The sequence below is a fragment of the Andrena cerasifolii genome, chromosome 1 (assembly GCF_050908995.1).
Source record: "Andrena cerasifolii isolate SP2316 chromosome 1, iyAndCera1_principal, whole genome shotgun sequence".
In the NCBI taxonomy this organism is placed as follows: Eukaryota; Metazoa; Arthropoda; class Insecta; order Hymenoptera; family Andrenidae; genus Andrena; species Andrena cerasifolii.
Window position 1 is genome coordinate 28,241,480 of NC_135118.1, and position 23,738 is coordinate 28,265,217.

Genomic DNA, 23,738 nt, shown 5'->3' on the forward strand with positions numbered 1-23,738 from the left:
ATTAAATTGGCAGTTGTGCGGCACCTGTGTATAAGATACCGAGTGTCAAAGCAGGACTTCACTTAAATATACGTATGTGAAAATAGTGGTGGTAAATTTTGCCACGATTACAGAAAGAGATACTACATAATCAAAACACGATATCATACGATGCCACATTTTTCTTAAAGATCCTCACAAATTCCTATTAACGTACCTATTTAGTTTTTATTAAGGGGTTATCTACTGTCAGGAGGTAGAAAAAGAATCGATTCTTTGGGAATTTATTTCAGAAAGTACATGCATATTTTTATGTAATGGTTTTTGTATTCAGATGAGGGACACTTTAACAGGTTATTATATTATGTTTTGGTATAAAAATATTTAGTTATTGCACAATTACAACTGATTTCCCGGAAGCTGTTTTTAGAAACTCGTTTTGCGGTGACCAACATTATTCGAACTGGGTTATCTGAAATAAAAAAACCAAGAATATTTAGTTAGTACAATAGTTTATCTATTCTTTAATCGTTCCGTTTTATAAAATATTAATCTGGGACAGCATGGCAGATGTTTAAAGTGAAATGATCGACTTTCGTAGAAAAAACACTTATTTTTCATCCATAAAATAAAAACAGACCTAAATTAAAGTTAATGAAAACTATTATTCTTTATGAAAATAAACTAAAACCCCATTGAGACCCCATTGATGAGGTTTTACCATCCCCCAAGCCCCAAAAGGTGAGGTCTTAGTTTATTTTCGTAAAGAATAAGAGTTCTCATTAACTTTAATTTAGGTCTAGTCCGAAACTACACATTTTGTGAAGATGCTCGAATTTGTTTTGAATCGATTGGAACCTCCGTTTTTGAGTTATCACTGCAAAACAAAAGAAACTTTTTCTCAAAAATATATAAAAATATATATAATGCATATTTTTTACTAAACAAACATGCTTTTTAAAACTTACGATGTTAATAAACTTCACGCCAAAGAACAAATCTCCGTCTCAATTAGTTTCTTTGTAATTAATTGAAACAGAAATGCTTAATTTTAGACAGGAACGACTGCCTAGTACCCTTAAGTACACACGGTAGCAGCATTGCTAAGTAGTTGGGGAACTTGCAGAAGAATCGCATGAAATTCGAGCGCTCGTAAACGCCCATCAGTGTTGCTCTCCATTCATAAAGCAGCTCGCGGTATCGCGTGCCCGCCGTAAACGCCGAAATAGCTTTATCGAGTCGTATATTGTCTTCGAGCACGCTCGGAGGAGCGCACTTACTCCGCGATCGGGCGGAGACAACGTTGTAACGGTACACACGCGACACCGTAACAACAGCCGCGTTAGCGAGGCGGGTAATTTTAGCGTGCATCCGCTCGGCGAAAGTCGCGACGCGACGTGGGCCCCGCTTATTTGTATCTCGCAATTAGACGCGCGTGGGCGTGCGGCCGCATCGCGTAGAGGCAGCCGCGCGTCGTCCGGTGCACGCAGCTAAGCCGCATCGAGGTTGCACGCACGTTGCACGGGGATTACGTAAACGATCGTAAAAGTAGCCGGGGACGATCGCTTTCCACCGATCCCTTTCGCGAGAGAGGCTCGCGCAATCTGACGTCGGACAGATGTTCCCCGGTCCCGAGTGGAAATATTATTACGTGTTTTCCCGGCTGTCCGACGTACGCGCTTCCGAGCTCGATACGCTAATTATAATTTATGGAGGCTGGTGAATAATCGTGACTCCGCTCAGTGAGTCATTTTAGTCACACTTGATAACACCAGTGGCAGTAGATTGCGTTGCGACTTTGCATTATACTTTTCTTGATTTCGCGCGGGGATAGTATCTCGTAAGGATGCTATTTTTTATTCGGATTTATTCCTAGGCTTTGCCTCTGTTTTTTTTTTTTATTATCGAAGACACCTGTAGGTGTACTGACATGAGTAATGTTGAGGTCTCCAGTGTGCATGGTTGAACAGAATGTGGTATCTCAAGCGTTGCACAAGTTCCTCTTAACTTTGCCTACAGACTTTGTTATTGTCGATGTACGTTGTGTAAGTTTGTGAATTTTGGGGATCATGGCGGTTTTTAGGGGTATCTGGCTTTCTCTATGAAGAGACCCAAGTGCAAGAAATATTTTAGGACCCCGAAGAATGTTTTACCGGTAAAAAAGCTTAACATTTTTCATGAAAAGAGATAATAGTAACAACAATATAGAAAATAAATTAAAATAACAGAATAAATGAAATAAACATTAACGTATTTAATTATATGACTTTCTTCTTGTCATATCATTAATTGTATTAGATTATTATATTAGAAATTATATTCTAATTTCTTTTTCGAAAGTCCTCGCATACCATTGAATGGTTACCACAAATTCATGTCGGTTTATAAAATCAAAATAATTAGCACCAAATGAAAAATTTTCGTTCCCATTTTTTTCTTCTTTATTTTCTCTTTTCTTAATTTTTCCTTGTTCTGGGGCTTCTGTACAGCCTGGAGCCCGGGTGTCTTGCACCAGCTGCACCTCCTGTGGCTCCGGCCTTGCTTATGCCTTGCAAAAGTATGTCTTAGTCATCTGGAAAGTTCAGTTCGCTATTTAAAATGTACATCGACATATCTACAATTTCTGAGTTTCATTCTGGAAATTGGAAACCGATCCGTTTTGCTGTAACACTTAACCTACTAACGTTACAATTGACTCAAGCTTCTCCTATATTCTAAAGGACAATTTCGAAGACATTAAAACTGCAGTGACTCAGGAAATGGTTCATAACGACTATCAGGTTCACTCATCCAGGTAATGCGTGTGGTTTCACCTTCCCCATTGAACTTCGACTAACTAAACGACAGTTAGGCACGAAAGACATAAGCCAACAAATGTAGCATAATATCTTCAAGAATTAAAAGCTATTAATCAGGATCGGATTAAGACCTCTAAAGCCTTTAAGCGCTAAAAGATTTTGAGGCCCCCTGATACCGAGTGATCGCTTCTGTAGAGATGTGGATTATTAAAATAGATAATCACTTGTTGACTTCACACAAATATAACTATATTATATAACATTAGATTTACACTTGTAACATTTACTCTTTCTATGCGCTCTCTATACGTTCTACGTTATGCACTCTATACGCTCGTATTCCCGAACGCTCCCGATCCTATCCGAACCCGGCAGAAGCATCTTCATCTAATTTGTCTAAAAAGTGTTTTCAACAAAACTTAGATTTTAAAATTCAGAAAATTTCAATGGTGCCCCCCTTTCTCTCGATGCCTTCAGCACGTGCCTGTTTTGCTTATTAGTTAATCCAGCACTGTTAATAAGCTTGAAATAACAATCTTGAAAGCAGTAGAAGCAATGAAATCGAAGTGAGGCCAATAAATCGTACGAGAAATCGACTCCATCGGCGTCGAAGAGACGCGCAGAAGTTGGCGGAGCGTACAGCGAGATTTTCCTCTGGACTCGAATGATTCATCGAGCGAACACGCGCCGGCATTAGCATTCATCATGCTCGGTAACAAAAATATAGATTATTGGCTATCGGTGACTCGCGAAGACTTTGTAACCACGGTCATAAATATTTCCCACTTGCCACCACGCCATTGATTTGCTGCGCGGCTCGCGCGGGCATCCGTTAACCGATAACTCGCATTATGTCACGTCGCGGCCAGTAATCGAGGGACAAACGGCGATCGTTACCTTTCGACGGCGTGTCTCGGTGGTTATGAATGAGAGAGTTCGACGAAGGGAGCGAGCCAGGCCAGATGCTATGCCCGTTGCTGGCCGATCGCGGCCGCGAAAGAATGCACGCGTCGGCGAAGGGAATGCAGAAGTTCGCGGCAAGACATTTAGCTCCCTACCAGGCGTTTCTCGAGGGAGACGCGACGCTTTGTGAGCAGGTTCTCCTTATCGCGGCGCTGACGCGTAGATTGTGGATTCTCTAATGCTGGGTATATTTCCCTGGCAGAATTGATGGCCATCGATTTCCTAAGTTGACGTTTAATTCCCCGAACAGAACACGATTCCTAATAGTATTCTTTTCCATATGGCTGACGTTTCAGCGTGCAGTGAGTAGGGTGAGGATTGTTATGTAAGTCAGCGTGGTGTTTCGCGGAATTTTCATTTCGAAATAGGTGGACGTGGAGCTTGAAGGGTTAAATCTCTATTGGATGAGCTGTGTACGCTTTGATTCTCCAGGGACGGGATTAAGATTGCTGGAGGAATCAGAATGTAGCGCGGAGAATTAATCGGTCTATTTTTGTCTACCGTAAACTGGAGTGACTTTGCCCATTTTTTTTTACTCTGACTTAAAATCACCATATAATTAGATTCGCTATTTTTTATTTCGTTTGACCTTGGAGAAATTATTGCCATCGATTACAAAGCACCATATGTTCTAATTCACAATAAAATAAAATAAAGTTTGTCCGAAAAGTGGGCAATATCACCCCGGCGCGGGCAAAGTCACCCCAGTTTACGGTACGTGAGAATTTTTAAGTCACAAACTTGTAATTAAAATATGAGTAACGATAAGAATAGTATCTGTATTGACCGTGAATTTATATTTCGCGTAACTCACGTACGTAGACGAAATTTCTTGTGTCAATTCGCGATCTACGCCTCCAACGGCAAATTAATGACGGTGGAGAAGGTTGCGTTAAATAAATAGAGGCACAACTATGGAAAACAAATAACAGAAATTAAATAATAATGGTATAGATATAAAGGTCTTTACGCTTGATGCGTCTTATAGAACGATCTCTTCTAGAATAGGATTGACTCGTCGGAAAATGTTAGCCACAAGCTAAAGCATCTCCTACAGCCTCTGTGCGGGTGGAGCCCTATTCCTTTTTCCCAATTATCAACTGCTTATTGATGATCGCCTAATGTAGGCGTGAGGGTAAAAAATCTCCCAGGACGACCGTCTATACTTTCCGTCACCTCCAAACACTGTCCAGACGCCCGCGTTACAATGTTTGGGTCCTAGACTATCTGCCGCCTGTCAGAGTAAACCCTTGCTAATTTATGAGTCCCGTTCTCGGAGACGGAACAGCATCTATATCCTGTACGGACCGGTAGCTATCATGACCCAATTTATTTAAAAATTTACCCTAAAATCTCTTGTCTCCGTTCCATTGCGATAACCGTCGACCTGCACCAGAATGCCAAGAAACGCGGACGAGGCTACCGCTCCGCGCTGTTCCCGCGTAGACGCTCTAGGAAAAGTGGAAAGGACGCGTATCGATTTCGTTGCGGTAAGAACGGCCGCGTGCATGCACGCGTGCACGGGACGGCACGCAACTTGCACGCGTGCATGCGGCTGTAAAAGACCGCAGAGGTCGGCGCAGCTACTTAGGTGCACGCGAGAGCCGGCTTCGGCCAGATTAATATCGACGATTGTGAAGTGGCGGAAAGAAAACGGGCTGCCAGCCGAGAAACCGACGCGGAACTGGGTTACGGAATACACTGGCACCGCTGCAAACGAAGAAAAAGCACGCGTAACGCCGCGACGCGTTGCGGAACGAGGCGATCTCATATCGCGCCGACCTGACCGGTAATTGGAAGCTCCTTTCTGGCAAGCTCGCGAAGAAATCTGTTGATACGCGCCACGCGTAAGTGGTTGCAATTAAATAGCAGCGGTGGCTCCAGCTTCGTGGTCGACTTGTCGATGGTCGCTTATTGGGATCAACGTGGAGTGTCGTGGAACAGGTGAAACGGGATCAAGAGATTACGTCCTCTTGTTTTAAGGTGAAATCAGAAGGCTCGTGGCTCCGCGAGCCTGGTTCGTGGATCGGCGGTCCACGCGCCGTCTGAACGGTCATGGTTCGGCTCGCCCAGGCTCGCCAAGCCGCCTTGACGAACTGGACGAGGCGAGCCGGCTCGCGGAGCCACGAGCCGGCTGATCGGTCGTGGCTTGTCGAGTCGGGCTCGCCAAGCCGACTTGACGAGCTGGACGAGGCGAGCCGGCTCGCGGAGCTTCGAGCCGTCTGATTTCACCTTTAGAGACTCGTGACGTAAACATTACTGTGAAACCGAGGCAGAAGGTAGTCCAAGAGGAATAGACAAAGAAGCAGTGGTGGATTTAATGCGTGGCCGATGAGCAATTGCCGCCTGGGCCCCACTCAAAAGGCCCACCAGGCCCACATTGTCAACATTTTTTTTATTTTAGCAAAACTATATTTTTGTTCTGTAATGTTCTGTACACTTAGCCTGTTTTTAGTAGGGTTTGTCGGTTTTTAAAAACCGGGTTTGAAAACAGTTTATATTTATAAATTTGTAAAATTCGAAAACCGGGTTTTAAATTTAAAAAAAACGGTTTTATATACTAGAATTAATATGCAGAAATAAATTACTTATTTAATTAAAAACGTTAATATTTTTACTTGAAATTGCCTCGGACACAAGCGTATTGTAGTAGGTAATAGTTTACTGTAAAACTAATCTTTATGGATTCATATTTTCTGACGGAAACTACTAAATGGAATAAAGATTTATAATGTGGTACCACTGTAAAAGATTTATATTTTGTGCGGATTTTAGTTATTTTATTTTCTTTTTCATTTGGTTTTGTATGCAGTCTATTTTATTGTGTTATATTTTTGTAGATCTATAAATATTAAATGAACTCAAAAATGGTACGGATTTGTACGGATTTTAGTAAATTGAATTCTTTTTATTCATTTGATTTTTTATAGATAGAGTATATTTAATTTTGTTATATTTTTGTAATTCCATAAATATTAAGGAAACTGAACATTAAAAATATTTGAACAAAATAAGTACAAATATTTATTTACCATTTTAATTATATATTTTTTTGTGAAAATTCGAAAACCTGTTTAACTAGTTTTTTGGAAATATTGGAATTCGAAACCGTTTATTTTTCAAAAGTCGGTTTTTGTATAAACCCTAGTTTTTAGTAATCTAATTCTTCATTTTCCCGAAAAATGGGCCCCTGCGCAGAAGGCCCTCCTAGAGCCCTATCATCAAAAAAGAAAATTATGATTTTACCCAACCACTATATTTTTTCCTGTACTTTTCTGTAGTCTGTACACTTAGCCCGTTTTTAATAAACTGCTTTTTCGTGTTACCGAAAAATAGACCCCGCGTAACATTTGCCATCCGGGCCTTTTCCCTTAAATCCGCCTCTGGAAAGAAGTGCATACATATATGGGTGTTGGGAGTTTAATAGAATGTCGTGCCGGCCGCTGCAAATTGTTATGAAATTGTGGTTCTAACGAATGACCATCTCGTGGGAACTGGAACCGTAGTGCATGACTCTCGATTATAGCTACCCACACAATTTCATCCAGTGGCCTCACGCGTCTAACTCCATAGATGCATTCCTCCAACGAAGCCCTTTGCTAAGACCTCGCCAGCTACGCGAGAAACGCAAGGAATTGAGTCGAAGGTCAGTGTTTCAGAAACGCAGAACACGCCACATTGCGAGATCCACGATAGAGAGGATATTCCGCACGACCCCTCGTTCCCCGTTCCCTCGTGTCTTCCCTGGGTCATTGGTATTCTCGAGCCGAGCCTTGACGGCTGAACGGTGCAAACTATCGACGTTCCCGCCTTTGTTCCAGGAACGAAGCGCGCGGGGGTAGAGAACGACTGGCCTGACGAAAAAAAAAAAAAAAAAAAGTAACCGCGTCGCAGCGGAGGGGCTGGTTTCGATTCCTGCCTCGCTCGTCCTCCCTTTAAGGGCGGGACTAAATCGAGTTCTGGAACGAGCTCGAACGGATGAAATATGTAGGACGTAAAGGGCACTCGGTGCACCGGTGGGCGAGGGGGTTGCAAGAAACCACCGAGTGGCAGGGGGTTAAGCGACGTTTCGAACTTACTGAAAATTTCAGAATCGAAGAACGATCTCTGCCGAGTGCCACTCGAACTTCCTCGATGGCACTCGCGCCTAGCACGGTTTTTTCCCTCTCGGAAAGCAAAATGAACGATCTCCCTCGAACGACCGACGATTCCGTTATGAGAGGCGATCGAGGGCCTCGCGTCGCTGTTGGATCGCGGAAGATCGATCGCGACCTAGCTGGGCAAGATAATCGCGCCCGTGTTTTCCTGGGCACGCGTTGCCCACGCGAACGGATTCCGTTACCGCGTGCACCGCGCCGCGATATAAATAACGACGGCGCGCTTTTACGAGGCGAGTAAATCACTTTGTAGGCCAATTATAGGATTAATATTTATAGCGGCGACGTAACCCGCCCGTCATTGGCCGGAGGGACGCATAACCGATAAAAAACGGTACATCGTGCTCGTAACAAGGGTTACAGAGGCTCCAACCCTGCTGTACAGCGAGCCACCGGCTGTCGTTTCTTCGTAAACGCGCTGCAACTTTAATCTTACGATACGTGCACGATTTATTATGCTAATTCGCTGGTATTTATAACGTCACACCTTCGACTGCAATGCTGGCCGTGCTTGTTGACTCGGAGTCTGAGATATTCTTGCCTTTTGCGTGCTTCTGTAGTTTTCCTTTCTTCTAAATCAGTTAAAGAATATTCGCATGTGTATGTACTAACAAGGGAAGATCCCGAACACGAAAATTCAAGAAATTATGAAACTTTGTGAATATGTAGAGGATTTCCTCCTGATTACAATGCAATTTTTGTTTGCTGCCCAAATTCACTCGAAGGAGGTGACATTAACCCTTGAAAATTCGGCTATTTTCCGATTTTGTGTTATAACTCGCGAACTGTAAGAGATAGAAAAAAAGTTTCAAGACAAAAGTTACTTCTTTTAATTAGATCTACCATTTGGTGAAAACATTATTTTACAGTTCACGAGTTATAATACAAAATCGGTAAATAACCGGATTTTCAGCGGTCAATTACACCCCCTTGGAGTGAATTTGGGCAGCAAACAAAAATTGTGTTGTAATCAGGAGGAAATTCTCTACATATTCACAAAGTTTCAGAATTTTTCGAATTTCCGGGTTCGGGATGTTCCCTTGTAAGTAGATTCCACCCCTGAACGGATTTAATGAAACCCAGGGTTGGTAATAGCTCCCTGTGACGGGGAAGAAAGATGAAATGCAGAAGAAAAAGGGCTTTGTCACGTTGTAGACCCTACTATTCCGCGGGTCTCTCCCCAGAAATTACGCCCTGCTCCTCTCCCCTTCGCACCCTTGTCTGGTGAGACGAGGAGGACGTCGATTCAGTCGAAGAAGTGGCATTCACTGACCTATGCGAGCGTAGAATCGACGCGTTCCCAGAAACGACGCGATTGCGTAATCGTTGGAACCGTCGGGGGGGCTGGTTAATGGGACCGTCGGAACCGGAAGTCATCGCGAGGGTGCCCGGCATGTCATCCGTGGAAGGCACGTGAATATATTTGGAACGTTTGCTCGACATATCTTTTACAAATGATGGGACTTTCTAGGTTCTTCGATTATACGAACTTGGTTGTTGCTTTTTGGTAGTTGTGAGAGATTGAGGAGGAAGTTGAAACGATGGGAAGTTTAACTCTTCGTGGTTACACGGGGTGTATTGTACCCCGAGAATAATTTTCGAGATAATATGTCGTGTCTTTACGCCTTCCAATTGGGATTTATCGCAAGAAAAAAATTTAAAAAAATAAAAAATCGCTTTTTTCCCACAACCGTGGAAAATCGCTCATTTTCAACTACAAATTTTATGATATCAAAATTTACATTTGTAGAAAAAGACTAGTAGACCATGATTGCGTAAGTATTACGAACGTACAATTATCACTGAAAAGTTAAAAGATTAAAAAATACGAAAATGGTAACTTAAAAAATGACGCTGGGTACAGTGAACCCTGTGTGACCAACTTGTGATTATAAGAACGTGTGACCACGAAGGGTTAAGAATGACTAACGACCTCGTCAGTAAAGGTACTCAGCAGATCTGTAGGGCAAAGGGCCTTTAAGTTCGTCCCCTATTTGTATTTGACTCTGTAAAGAGTGTATAAAATATTAGAATGATGTGGCAATTAGTGTTCCTGATTTCTCGATACTTTTTCTTTCTTGAGAAATCAGAAATCAGATCATACTTCCTGAGAATTCTCGAGAATTCACGAGAAATTGAAAAAGTATTACAAAATTTATATTTTTTTAATAATGTTGATAATATTTATCAAAACACACAAGAAAACTTTAACTAATTGTTCATTCCTGTCCAATTTGCGCAAAACTTGTATAAATGAAAAAACAGATATTAAATACAATTTATTTTTATTTAATATAAAATTTGTGCAAAGCGAAACATTATATTTTTCTTTTAAAATAGGTGTTAATCTATTTCTTTTCCTTTCTCTGTTTTAAAATCTGTAGCTGTAGAAAAATTTATATCGGTTTGAGTGGATGTTGGCTTGATCGTATGTAGCACATCCAAAAGTTATGGTAAATTGGATGTCTTCCTTCCAGTGGACTGAAAAATATGAAATTCCTTTGTTAAAGTCCGGAATTTATCTTTTCCTTGGTTGATACTAAATTCTTGGAGGCTCTCTGCGATTGCTAACTCTAATTGTTTTCTTAATAGTATTTTTTAGTTTGCTAACTCTAAGGTTTTCTTAATACAACAGTTTTGTCTCTTCTTTTCGATATTTTTTCTTTCATAGCCATAAAAACTCAAATAATGTCGAATTTTCTATGGTAATTCTTAGACGTTCTAGGACCTCTTCTAGTCCTAATCATTCGCGATTTCCTAGACTTAAAAGTTTCTCGAGAAAAGCAGTATTTCTCGAGAAATAAGAAATAAGCAATTATAAAATTTCTCGAGAATTTCTCGAGAAAGAATTCTCGGGAAGGAACATTAGTGGCAATTGGCTTGAATTTTGTTTGAACATTACAAAAATTGTAATTATGCTATGTCAATGCGAGGTGACAAACAAAATGTAAAATCTGTAAAACTCTTCCTAATTTCTTCCCCCAAGAAAATGTTTGTAAAATAAGGAATAAATTGAAAATTAATTTTTTGATTCATGTATTGATTCGTGTAGATGCAAGTGATCTTGTAGAAATGCAGGGGTCCTTTACCCTATCTTACACCCGACGATATTTGCCTTTGAAGGAGGGATTTATTCAAAAGAAGACTTCACGTGACACGTTAATGCCCCTATAGAAAAAAATCTACTGTAGCTTTTTGTAAACATTTCGATAGCCTGCATCATCTAACTAACCCTCTCCTCTTTTATTTCAGGTAAGAGCTCTCGGCCGTTGTACTAAGTACACCCTTCGCCACCTCAGAAACAAGGAAGCAGAGAAGAAGACTCGGTGCGCTCGACACGAGCCACCTTGAAATTCCTTTTTCTTAGCCAGCGTCAGAAGCCTCATCGTTCACACTCGCGGTACGTGCTAAACGAAAGTAAAGGAAACAAATTTCCCGTCCAATTTCGCATCCGCACAGCTGCTGGTGAAGTGTTAAATCAATTGCGGAGCTGGTCTCGCGGCGCGGGCCACGAATGAAAGCAGGAGGGACGGATGGAAAATGGGCATTGGGAGGAAGGGGTGGTGGGCCGCAGGTTTAAGGCTGCACTCAGCTCCATAATTAGTTGGCAACCCGAAGCCGACGAAGCTCTCGGATTTAATATCTTAACGCCCTCCTTAACGCGCCTCGAAATTTCGTGGCGCGCTGCTCTTGGCGGAGGTACGCCAGCGAGACTCGAGTTCTCCGCGGAAACTTTGCCCTCTCCATCTCCGCGCAGCCTTTCCATCTTGCTCGCAGACGGTTTCTCCGGCTGTCTGTTTCCATCTCCTCGGCCCTTGCCCCGTTTCCCTCGGTGCCGCGCGCTCCGCAGCCGGTGGCTTTCGATTTCGACCCGCGACGGCAGGAAAGAGCCTCCATGGGAAGCCAGCTCCGGGAAAGTTTCTTGCTTTCGGCGCGCTTTGTCGCCGTACCCTCGAGATCCCGTGCGAGGCCTACGCCTGGTGCACGGGACGTACAGCCGGGGGATTGGTTTTCGTTCGAGCGTCGAGTCAAAGCTCGGGAATTTATTAGCAGCTCGCGAGGACGCGCGGATACTGCGAAGTTGGCGCGCGCACGGACGAAATGCAGGAGGCGCGGTGAATACGCGTATTGTCGCCGAGGCGCGGACTAACTCGCGCAAAGTTTGCGCCGGGAAAACGTGCCGCGATCTACGGTTACCTTTGCGACGGAACGGAAACAAGGGACTTGGTTCCCGACGTTTCAGACGGTGGCGTTTTGAAGAGGATAGAGAGGCGTTAACGATCGGTTTGTGTATCTTTGAATTGTAAGGGAATATTTGGCTGTATAGTGGGTAATTTTGGGTAAAAATGGGTACTCGTTACAAGGCCAAGGTAACTTTAAATGTTTGTTTTCAATCAAAGAATCCGTACGTACAACGGAAACTACACTAATATAATTTATAAAAAAAAAATGAAATTTGATTTCGGACCTGCTGTTCCACAGTTACAGATTCGACCAGCTTGCGTGGGGGGTTTAGAAGATTAATTAATATATCAAAATATATGCATGTTTTTTTCTATTTATTTTTTTGTATAGTCTCTTAAGACAGCGTACTAAAGCTAGATAATAAAATTTTTCTATGAAAACTGTAAATTATTCCTGAAAAAAATTCGTAAAAATGGCTTACGTTCCCGGCCGTCACAGTGGTGTTCCCCCTTAAGAACTGTGATCCAAAAGGAACAGATATTTAAAACACCGTCGACGGAATGAATCTCGAAATTCTATTCGTCGAAACTTCGTACGCAGCGGCTCAGCGAGTTCGCGGCGCCCGCCAGATAATTAGAAGCACGGTTAACAACGGTGGCGAATCGCATTAAAAAGGAAGAGCGGCGCGCCTGCGCCTCCGCTAACGCGCCGATTCCAATTATCACGGGGGAAGCTTTGTTTACCGCGCAATTGCTGCGGCAGACACACTTTGCTTCGCTGCAACGCAGCCAACCACGCGCTGATAAAACGTTCACCGAGTGCAAGTGTTATCTGTCCGCGGGGCGAACCATCCCCGAGGGGGGGAGCACGCTTAATGCACGCCTGCCATTATCGCGGCTACCGATTGAATATTATAATCGTATCGGCCGCTTAAGCCTCGAGCGCGCTTTTATACGCGTATCGTCCGTCGCGGCGATAGGCGGCCGCGATCATCGCGATGGTAATCGTTTTCATTCGCGTTATTGCGCCCGTGCCATAGACGGCGAACGCCGGTAAAATAAACCGGCATCTCCCAGAAATAGTTTAATCGCCGTGCACGCTCCGACGGAAGGTTAAAGGCCACGGATCGATATCCTTCGGCCCGTGTAAAATTATCGCTGCTCCGAATTGTCGTCGCTTTTAGCGCGACGCCACGATTAAACGGGGGTCAGCAGCGTCGGTCCGCGCCTGGGGATCGTTGCACGATCGCTTTCCAATCGAAATGAAGACGCGTTGATTGGGTAACGCGTGACAACTCGGCAGTGAAGGACTTCGGTATTCGATTTTAGGGGAAGCTGAGTTGAACGAATACAAATATTTCTAATGCAAATTCAATAAAATTCATTATGCGATTATAAAACTTAATTTAAAGAATAAAATCCAGGTTTCTTTTCCTTTCACAAAGCTGCTTCTTTGGGGGGTGCCAAGGCCTCTTAGCTACTCCTCTACGCTAAGGAGGTTTTCTACTGTACAAGAATGAGATTCGAGGTGCTCCTATTAAAGGGAACGATTTGTGAGATCGCTAAGGGTGTGTAGAACCTTGCCATACCCAATTTGCGCCGTAAGATCAATTGTTGAGGAAGAATTGGATCGGGCAAAGGTCATCAAAAGGAATCGTTTCCCAATACATCCTTCCGGATGAAAGATGTTCCCTCTATTCACCCCCGCAATGCCAGGTCTCCGTAGAGTCCCGCGATTCAGAGTTATTTAGATAACTCTGTTTATTGTTTCATCCGGCGCTACTGTCCTCCGAAATAGACGGCAAGAGGAGATCCTTCGTGGGATAACGGGGCGGGGGCAAACATTTTTTTCGGATGCCAGGGTAAATAGATGTGACATCTGCAAAAGCAGATGGCAGCCACGTTTGCCGTTGACTCGTAGAGATAGACGATCGGGAGCCTCGTGGGCAGATGGCACGTGCTTCGGTCCGTTATCTTACTTTCCATACAATTCCGAATCTTCCCTAAATTGCTGAAATCGACCCAGCCAGACGGCTTATCTGATGTTTACTCATATATCCCCGGACGGATTGCCGCGGCTCTCCGAGATGTTTATCGAGCCAGGACTTTCTATCCCGTGGCTTCGGGAAACATCGATTCCCGTCCGGCCCGCGGATGTCACGGGTCCCCGTGGTACCTCGCGAAGGAGAGTCACTCGCTGCTTTCCATCCGCTTGCCGGCGGACGCTCGACGGAAAGTCAATAAATTCCCGCGGCCAGGAATCCTAATTGTAGCTCGCTAAAATCATCCGAGGCATCCAGGCCCGACCAATTTTATTTAAAAAAAACGCTCGACCGAGCCACGCGCTGCGCGCACCTCTTCTAATCACCCAACCACGCGAGTCCCGAGCCCGATATTGCGCGAAATTACTCGATGATCGGCGGGACGGATTGGCGAGATTTTTCAATTACGCTCTCTCTTAATTGGCGCGGGAAGAATTCCATCCTGGCGAGTTCATATTGGCGAGCGTGCTCCCATTACCTCGTATCGAATATAAAAAAAATTCCCGCGTCAAAACGCGGGGCGGGGCGCATCGCAGCCAGCTTCTTCGAAACTCGAGGATATTGCTTTTTCAGCGATCTATTCTAGTCTGGAAACGGACTACCACGTACTTGACGCAGCGGCTTCGTTAACTCACCCTATCGGCGGACTGACTTATTCATTTTGATCGAGATCGTGAAAGGGTACTGGCTACTTGACCGCGATGAATTTCGTTTATCGTGGTGGTCCTGTTCGGCCATGTCGATTTATTCTATCGATTTGGTCCTGTACGATATTTCGGTCTGAGAAACCTACCTTTGCCTCTTCTTCAGACAAATCGATCATCCATAATTAAAAACGTATCAATTACCTTGAAACCTCGAGAAATAGGGGAGAGTTGGGTAAAACGGAACATCAATGTTTCTCTTAGATAAGGGCTGCGAATTTAGTTGGTATCGCGTGACATGGGACCAAAGGGTCCTTACAGTATTTTGTGATAGATTATAGATCCGTGCACACGTTACTTTTCCGTTAAGAGAGCTGGAAAATATGCGGTATCGACGTTTCAATATTGTGTTGTACTTTCGACCACTTTTCGCCACTTGGATGTCGAAAATTAATAACGGTGAGTACATCGTTGGATTCTATAGTCCTTACGCTACATTTTGACGTATTCAAAAATTCTTTACCACACGCTGAAGTGTAAATATTAAATGTTTACTAAATGACTGCATGTGGGGCAAAACGGAACATTTTGCGTGGGGTAAAACGGAACGCCTATATTATGTATGGGGGAGAATGGTAACGTCTCTTAGTACGTGTTTATTTTCTCTTTTAATTATTAGATTGTAGACTAAACTTTTAATTACTATCCTTGTTTCCACGAAAATGGATTTTGTATAGGAAATTATTATGTATGAGATACATCTTTCATTCGATCAAACTGTTAGTTTAAATTGTAATAAATAACATAATCATTTAATGCAGATGTAGCCTCAGAGAAATCTGTTACGGGCCGATGCATATTTTGTAGTGAACTCTTTGTTCATTCCACACACGAAGAAAGTAGGACACAATGCATCACATGTAAAGGGTAGGCCCATGAGGCCTGCACCAGTGCTGAAAAGGAAGATGATACGTTTATATGTGATTTTTGTCCATAAAATAATAAACAAACTGTATTAATCTATCCTTCTTTTGCGATATTATATTTATCTTTAATTATTTTCCGTAATTTTCATGTTATCTAGTAAAATATTTTTTCTTATATGTATAATATATATTTTGTTAGATTTTATTGCTAATACTTATACCTAAAACATATATTTATAGTTTTTAACATAAATGAATACATTTTAAATCATAAAAGTAAAGATTTTGTACGTTTACATGTTCTTCAAGCGGGTGTTCCGTTTTACCCTACCACTTGAGCGAGGCGAAGATTTCAATACCTCCGGTAAATTTCATTTTCCGTCGTTCCCAAAGATTTTTCTTAACAATGGCTTTGATTTTCTTATAGTCTAAGGTCGACTGAAGACTCCTGTCGAAGTCCCGTGTCTTTTTCTCCTTTCCATTTTATGTTATCACCCTCCAAAGTTAAGCGTTCCGTTTCACCCTACTCTCCCTTACGAATCTGAAAATAATTCTCTGGCTGTGGTGAAATGTGATTCTTCCTAAATACTCACTGCTCCCTCTTTTGCAGTGACAATTTAAGGCTCCCCTACCTGTGTGCCTCTCAACTATGCTCTGCGGAGAATTTTGCGTTCGTTATCTCTGCACAGTGTTCATTATCGGTTCTCAGAAAAGAAGGAGCCCGATCGATGGATGATCGATCGCGACGAGCGAGGCTGGTCCCCCCTGGATTGATGTTCCACTGGTCTGCGAGCGGCGCAGTCGTATTTATAGGAGTTAATCGATGACACGGTTATCCAGCGGCATCGCCGCGCGACCCGCATATCCCTCGTTAACAATCCGATTCGACGTTACGATGTTGCCACTTGCCTCCGATGACGCGCATTGCAGTTGTCATCCTCCATTACAAAGATAGCCCAAGGGTGCTGGCGCGGCGGCAAGGGGGTGGCGACGACGAGGAGAAGGGCGTTCATTAATTAACTCTCGGCCACCGAGAGTTTCGGGGCGATTCTATTTCCGCGGTTCATTCCTTCGCGGGGCCGGCGCGATTACATAAACAATCTCGCGCGAAAGATCGCGGGGAACTAGACCAATCGACCGAGGTCAGTGAAAAAAGAAACAGCCCGAGTGTGAGTAAGTTTAAAGCCTCGGGGTATATCGACGAGGTTCATTTATATCAAAGCGAAGATACCGATCGCCGTTCGAAATATGTGCACGCGAAGATAAAAGTGTGAAAGTGCGAGCAAGGCCGTTCCGTGTGAAATAACCAGCACTGAAACGAGAAACTACGAAGCGGAGATTCGGGGGGTAGTTCGCTAGACACCCATTGTAAACGATATCAATTCGAAGTTTACAACCTGCGCTAAACTTTTATTTATCTATTTATTTATTTGTCTGACGGGAGGACCCCATTAGGGTAAATCCGGGAGACTCGGTCGGGCCGGAGAGTTGGTCGAAACAGTTGATTCCTAGAGAATTAATTATTCTGAACCTTAACACACTTTTGCGTATACACAGATCTAGAGTCTGAATATTGCGACTCGACCAACTCTCCATCCCGACCGCGTCTCCCGGATTTACCCTATTTACAAAAAGACATAGCAAAAAACCACATTACCGCCCACGAAAAACTCACGCATCATACCCGGAGAAACAGAACTATAAAGTCAAATGAGAGTGTCACACCCGAACAAACAAACCCGGAAATATTTCCCCGACTGAGCGCGTAACTATTCACCCAATCGTCATACCATTCCATCCAGAACTCTAAGCAGTTCAGACCTAAGGACACGTACATTCCGCGCAAAGAAATCAATCCGCTCAATTATTCGCCAACTTTTCATAATTACACTTCTCTTCTCACCGTTCGCAGCTGAACCGTTGACGAATCCCTGCGTCCTCGTAACTGACGCTCGAGGCAGCTCGCAAACATACTACGCGCACCAAGGTCTTTCGTGCCGTAAACTAAAACGTACCATAAACTAAGACGTGCCATAAACTGTGCGCATAACTTAAGAAGTGAATTCAGTGCACAGAAGTAATGATAAAGGTGGAAGACGGCGGAGCTAGGTGCCCGTAGAGGCGATTCAAGGGGAACGCGTTCAGAGAGTCATCATCCGCGATCATCGCTATTATTATCCTCATTATCACGGTAATGAGCAAAACAGCCTCTTAAACGGCTCGCGCATTTTAATTACCATAAATCTAGTTACGCTCTCTGTGCTCGCGTGCACCTAGCCGCGCGCGCGTAACACGTGTCTCGCCGTTTCGAGCCGCCGCTCACTTATTATTCCGCTCTCCGCCGCGAGCACCGTAATCAGCCTTAATCGGAACAAAGTGTCACGCTGCACCCCGCGGCCAGTGGTCGGAAAAATTCTCGCCAGCCTCCCGCGCAAGGCACGATACACCTCTGACGCGATTCGCTCATCGCTAAACAGGGAGTAATATTAAAAATAGTCGCGGAATCGAGCCAGCCGTTATTTATAGACGGCTATTATTAACTGTTCGCGGACGGAACACGTTTTCGGTGCACGGAACACCGGCCTAGTCGTGCGGTTTCCTCGGCTTTTGTTTACTCGATGGGAGCTCGTAAAAAGTTACAAGAACGGGAGTAAAAGCTTTATGTTGCACGATGAACGGCGTATCCTTCCGCGCAGGGGCGCAGATGTTCTTCGATTTGTGCTGCCGGCTGCCTTAAATGTTGCGAGTACGGCGCTCCTTTTGCAAATTAATTTGTACAGAAAAAAATTGTAATTGTTGTGTACTGAAAGTATTGAGAGGTACTGGCAAGTTAAGATGAATTGCATCAAGGAAAACTCTATGGATTGCTTGAAGAAAGCTTTGTAGAATATTCGATGTGGATGATGAAGAATTATCTTTTAAGGAGTCATGCTCAGTCAGGAGGCCGAAAAAAGGGTGGTCTTTGGAAATTTTTTACTCAAAAGCTGTAACACATTTCTCAGAAAATCTTTTTTCCTTTCAAGGATTGCATCTAGTACCGTACATCGTAATTTTTTTATTTAAAAATACTTAGCAATAACTAAGTTATTGTCCATCACTCGAAGGCTCTCTAAAAAAAGGCTTCTGCGGTGACCACTGCTGCTCGAAAGTCAATCATCTGAAATAAAAAATTCAAAAGAATTTACTTATTTTATTATATTATCTAGTACTTGAACGAAGGATTTTTCGAAATATTGATTTGGGGAAAAATGGCTGATGTTTAAAGTACAAGTTTAAATTTTTATCATTAATCGTGCCTGATTTTCGTCAATTACAAGAAAACTAAGAATCGGATAAAAAAATCCTTCGTTCAAATCCTAGATAATATAATACAATAAGTAAATTCTTTTGAATTTTTTATTTTAGACGATCGACTTTCGAGCAGCAGTGATCACCGCAGAAGCCTTAATTTTTAGAGAACCTTCGAGTGATGGACAATAACTTAGTTATTGATAAATATTTTCAAATAAAAAAATTACGATGCAGGGCACTAGATGCAATGCGTAAAAGGAAAAAAGATTTTTTGAGAAATGTGTTATAGCTTTTGGGTAAAAAATTTCCAAACACCACCCTCTTTTCGGCCTCCTGACTGAGCATGGACCCTTAAGAGGCAATGCAGTTGTAGATACGTGTAGGTAGTGCGCTCAGTGGTAGGGGTTTATTACGTGCTCTCGTGGAAATCTAGAGCAAGGTGCGCAGAAGAATCATCGCTATCAAGCTGGTTTCTCGAAGCCTGTTGGGACTTGCGATGCAAGAAATAGAGTGTAAAGTTTATTTACAGTGGACAGTGGCGTTTACGTAGGCACAGTGTTTGTATACGACAACTTCTCCCGTTCGGTTACTCGTTTACCTATCGACGATCTTCAGTGAAAACGGGCGGAATGCAGGCAGGCTTTTCGATCCACATTTAACTGGCGCTTGGGCCTAAATTTATCTGCAGCGGATTCCCACCGATGTGCTGGTAGTGATCCTACCTCGTTTCGCAATTAGGGTGTCAGCTTGTCGAAGCTCGCACGGGCTTCATCCAACTTGCCTCCTCCCGTACGACCAGAAATTCAGCTCTCCTCTGGAATCGTCGACTTTCGCGAGATCCCATTCCCGATCAGAGCGCTCGCGCCGGAGCGCTGACATTGCTCGTCGACGGGGACAAGCCAGCCGAGATATCGTTCCTTATCGATTTCCCGTCCGACGTTGTTTGACTCGACGTCCCCGTACGGCGTAATCGTATACAACGCGACTCCTGCTCGCGAGGCAAATGAAACGGGAAAATAACGACGGAGGGTGGTAGTCGAGAGACGTGAAGAGAAAACGACGAAGACACCCGACATCTCCAAGGAACATATCGAGTGACAGAGGCTGCGTACGTGCTCGCGGAACGCCTGCAAAAGCTCCTCCACTTTATTCCGATGGATGCTTGTGTGCGAGGTGCGCTGTTCCGAGGATTTAGGCGGATGTCGTTGGAACAGTTTTCCACCTGGTCGTTGAGTCACGTGGGTTATATAGTTTTTTTTAAATAGAAAGTGTCGATGAAAGGAGGCGAGGAACTTTTGCTCAGCTGTTTCGTATCAAATTATTGACTCGAACTACTGTGGTATGCTTATGCGTAGATTCTTCACTTAAAATTCAACTGGAGACTCGAAGCGCCCTTATCGAACACGCGAACACTAGGGCGGAGCGGAAAATTTAAATTTGAATTTTCAGTTGGCCTGGGTGCGGGATAGTTGTCTTTTGATTAACCAAACACAAGTGTAAAAATATTTTGGAAAAATATTGATGTCTGCAGGTTCCTTTTTCGCCTAAAAATGATTTTATGATTATTTAGGAGGAAAAGGAACCTGCAGACATGAATATTTGTCCAAAATATTTTTACAGTTGGGTTTGGTTAATCAAAAGACAACTATCCCGCACCCAGGCCAACTGAAAATTCGAAATTAAATTTTCGCCTATATTGTATCGCTCCGCCCTAGTGAACCCGTAGTTCCTCGACATTTCCTTTATAATAGAAGCGTGGAAACTTTAATCTTGATACGGACCAGAGAGGTCTGAATTTAATGAGAATAATCTAATTTTGTAGTAAACTAAAGTAATTAAATTTTCAATTACTCCATTTCTGCTCATGTATTTGACACCACTGAATTCTTCTTACCTAAGAAGATTTTCCAGAGGCACATAATAATCCTGACATACCCTTCCACCCAAAATCCACCTTGTAGCTCGAAATTCTCCATTCTGCCACGAATTCGCGTCCATCTCATGCAAGTGGGAGCAGAGAATACGTCGTGACGCCGTGGCCAAAACGCGCGTGGACAGCTGTCCCGGAAGCATAGCTAGCTCTCGAGGTATCCACTGTCAACCGGAACGACGTAGGAAACACGATACCCGATAGCGAGGCGGGAGAATCGTGGGGCCTGTCTGGGACGCGGATCCTCGATCCACGAAGGGCGCGCTGAGAGAGCTGAGAGGCGCGTGCCGCGTTGCTGCGTGCTCCTCGCACGCAGCCTCTCTGGTACGCATACACCGAGCCCGTAACCGGCCGATTACCTCGATAAATTTCATGAATGGGCCCGCGGCAGTCATTGACTCCACTTGTGCTGGCGGCATGAAAGAAGCGAAAAAAAGAGCTTTCATAGAAGTGGCTCCCCTGGCTCACCCCTCCGAGCCCTTCAGCGGTCCAACCAGCCCAGCCTGCTTCCCTCGCTAACACCACCACCAGCTTGTTCTTCCCTTCCCCAGCGTCTCTCAATCCCTTGTACCCTACCTGCGATTCCATTCAACAGGGGCAATGATCCTTCTAGTGGTCCTAGTGGCCTTTCCTTCCAGTGGTCAGCTACGTGTCAGCTCGGAACGTCCGAACCGATGTTCAGCGTTTAAGTGATCGTGTTTAGAAGGCAGAGGATGATCCGTAGATGAAGGAGATGCTGGAGGAAAGGTGGCCGAGTTAAATTGAGAGACGCTGGAACGTTGCTCGTTCGTACGCCTTCCTCAAAGCATGATGCACTTAGCTGCCAGCGCGTACCGTTTCGCGTTACGCCATTGTAAAGGGCCCTTGTCCCTCGGCACACTTCCCATTGTCACGGGGAAAGTCGCTACACGGGCACAAAGTGTGCCGCGCAACCTGTGCGAGCGTCGATTTGTTTTAGCACCGTTACTCACGGGCCACTCTTTTCTTTGTCGCGAACTTTCGCGAGCCGGCCGACTGTCACGATCCCTCGCCGATTCCAGGCCCTGTCAGACACACCGAGCAGAATGGACCCTGTCGTTGTGGGTGGAAGGACTATAAATAGTGAAGTCGCGATAGCAGGCAGAAGTGAAGGCGCGCTCGGGCGTCGAGATTAGGGGACTCGTTCTGTTTCGTATCTGCACGCGGAACGTCATAACTCACGATCAAATGGACGACGGAGGAGATACTAAGGGAAACGCACGAGGTGTGGGACACCGACGTACAGCGCACCATCGTTGTTTGTGTGCTACCAAAATCCGGTGACTTCTTAATTTTTTTTATGAAAGTCTCGAATTTTCACGGACCATATCAGAGGTTTGCGCCGAAATGACACATGTTCTACGCATCCTGTAATTTTTTCCAAGTCGATTTCAACCTCAATTCGCTCGCAATCAGGAAAAATGAAGAGAAAAAAATATTCGAGAAAAACGCATTTAAAGTTTCTAGGCAAAGGCGACGCTATAGGTTGCCGCTTGACGTTTTTAGCTGTCAAATCTACAATTTTGCGAATTTTACTATAAACCAAGCGGCATTTTATTGAGAAAAGATAGTACTTTCGGAAAATGCAATAAAAATCGATTTTTCGACTGCCTAGTCCCTTCAAGGAAAATGGCCCAGGTGGCAAACGTTCTGGGACACCCTGTATACATAACAGAATCGCGAATAAATGTACACGCGCGTGGTATGAAAATTGTCTATAGGAAACAAAAAATATAGTGTTTGGACACAATCATAATTTTTGCGGGGGAAATTGGGCCCTGGGGGCCTTCTGGTTCGCGAGAAAATTAATGTTAATTGCAGCTTCGTGGTGGATACGTGCGCATGTCTTGGAATAGGCAAGCCTCTAAACTCTATTTCCTTTCAAACTCTTACGTAAGTAAGTAAATACCTATATGGTAAATTTCAGCAAAATCAGTGAGTCGAACCTCTTATAAGACTGTTTCACAACTTGAGCGCACCCGGAGTACTTCACTGTACCCATTCCTTGCTCCCGCGACACCTCGAGCTCTCTCGCCGAGCGACGTCACGGATCCGCGTCGAAACGGTCTGTTCTAGGTTTATAGAGCACCAGTTTCGCGCTATACGAACGTAATCGAGCCGCTAGTCTTGTTTTACTCAGCTTTTATTGCGCGACACGACACGGCCGCGGCCTCGCGTAGAATTCTAATTCCTGGACACCGTTTGTCGCCCAGAGAGAATGTCCCCCGGTCGCGTGCCTGAAATAGATTTCCGCGAGACGCCCGAGCGGGGGAATTTAATATTCGGTCCGCGGACACCACTGTAATTGGGGGATTCCAATTAAATGCCCATCGCGAATTCCTCTTTCACGCGTCCCGCCGGGCGACTGATACTTTCGGAACGTTCCATTCTCTGCACCGTACTTCTTATTAAATCTCGTGAATTGCTTCCCCTTGGGAGTGGAGCGCATTGTTGAGCGGTTAATTGCGGACGGTGATCGTATTCAGAGACCTCCTGCCATTGAAGTCGTTCGACGTTTAGGAGCGAAATACTCCTCGATGGAACAAGAGGCTACGATCCTTTACACGCCTGATTTTTGGTTGAGGAAAGTCTCTGTTCGGCTGCAGGGTGTGCCGTTATCCTTGTAAGGAATATTTTCGACTACGTCTCCGTCACGCGGCCTTTCGCCGAGTTCCCTTGGCTGGCTTTGCTCGGGTAAGGCGTGCCAAGTGGCCACTCGGTTGAATTTTTAATAAATGTCATATTTACGTGCTTTTTGTTCCCCAGGCGGGCGAAGTGGGTCAGCCGTTGCGCGCCCTGTGCGGGA

General features: G+C 44.3%; 1 protein-coding gene across 2 annotated transcripts in view; it reads left to right on the top strand.

Moving 5' to 3' along the window:
- The window catches only part of LOC143374361 (Krueppel-like factor 6), a 417,548-nt gene that overhangs the window by 140,227 nt on the left and 253,583 nt on the right, over positions 1 to 23,738 (top strand). The gene's annotated exons all lie outside the window — the stretch shown is intronic.